Raw genomic sequence first — 1281 nt, 5'->3', positions numbered from 1 at the left:
TGAGCCCAGCAGCGCCTAGGAGAGAGAAAGCTAGAGACAACGCCTACCAACCCACTCAAAGATATCCCTCTCCCTTTCCCCAGACAAGTCCAGCGGGACGAGTTACAGCACGACCGCCGGCCGGAGCCCCACCTGCTGCACTACCCGCAGAAGTGAGCCCCCTCACGCCGAAGCTGAGCGCCGGCACCGTCCACCTGTACCGCCCGCCACCGCACCTGGAGTTTTTCGTACCTTCAGTGACTTGTACTTTGATGGATTCCCGACATATTTTTTGTAGAATTAAGAATCTTGTAGATATTTTTTTGTGAATATCGAGTAAGTGGGAAATTGGGTATTTTTGTCTTGTTGCATTTTTCTTTGTTTCTTCCCGTCACTCGCAATTTTAGTTTTCGTTTCTGGAAATAAAGATATGCAAGTGTTTTCTCATCCATTATCAGGTTTGTAGTCCGCGCCTTGATTTACAGGCTGTGATTAATCTGGCCTGCATTATTTATTTACCTATTTGACACCGTTGTATTTATCTAGGAGAGTTAGAAGATGGTATGATGTTTACTATTTATTTTCCATGGTTAGAAGCTTGAGGCCATATTATTATTATTTCAATATTATGATAGCACAATAATTAAGTTATAATTTCCATTAGTATTGTGTTGCTATTACTATTAAGTTTGATATTTAAAAATTCATGCTAGTTATTAAGTTTAACTAATTTCAAGAGAAATGGGCAACAGAAGCAGTATCCATTACTATGGAAGTTTTGGTGAAATCAACGTTTAATAAGATGCTCTTAAAGTAAAAAACTTAACCTTTTTATTTCGTTCCTTCACTTATCCTTTGGGGCTTACTGTATTCGGAAAGGGAAGGAAGCCGAGGGAATGTCTCGACAACGCCTGGACGGAGCGCAGTTCAAAAAGCAACTGTCGTGTTGTACAGTACACTGGATTCGGTTTTGAAGGGAAGATTTACTTAAGATTCTTCATGTTATTTGTTTTTTGTGCATTTCATAAGCAAAATGTATTTTTTGTTTTAGTGTACTTTATGTCGTAAGTTCAAAGTAGGATTGTCTGTTTTAAACTTTGTCTTTTTATAAAATGATTTCAACTGGAATATAAAGTCAGTACAATATGAGTGTTCACCCTGAGTTCCAGCCTTATTTACGACAGGTTGTTAGGTTTCACTAAACATGTCACGTTACCAGTGTACACGTTTTGGAAGATAATAAAGCTGCATGATGCTTCAAGCTTACTGGTGTTAAGTTAACCTCTAAATCTCTGTTAGTTG

At 38.8% G+C, this 1281-nt stretch overlaps 1 pseudogene; it reads left to right on the top strand.

Annotated features, from left to right (window-relative positions):
- LOC119585549 overlaps nt 1-156 on the top strand; it is a 4624-nt pseudogene extending 4468 nt beyond the window's left edge.
- Nucleotides 157-1281: the final 1125 nt, after the last annotated feature.

The sequence above is a fragment of the Penaeus monodon genome, chromosome 20 (assembly GCF_015228065.2).
Source record: "Penaeus monodon isolate SGIC_2016 chromosome 20, NSTDA_Pmon_1, whole genome shotgun sequence".
NCBI lineage: Eukaryota > Metazoa > Arthropoda > Malacostraca > Decapoda > Penaeidae > Penaeus > Penaeus monodon.
The sequence above is the reverse complement of the archived record's forward strand: the minus strand, read 5'-3'. Positions and strand labels throughout refer to the sequence as shown.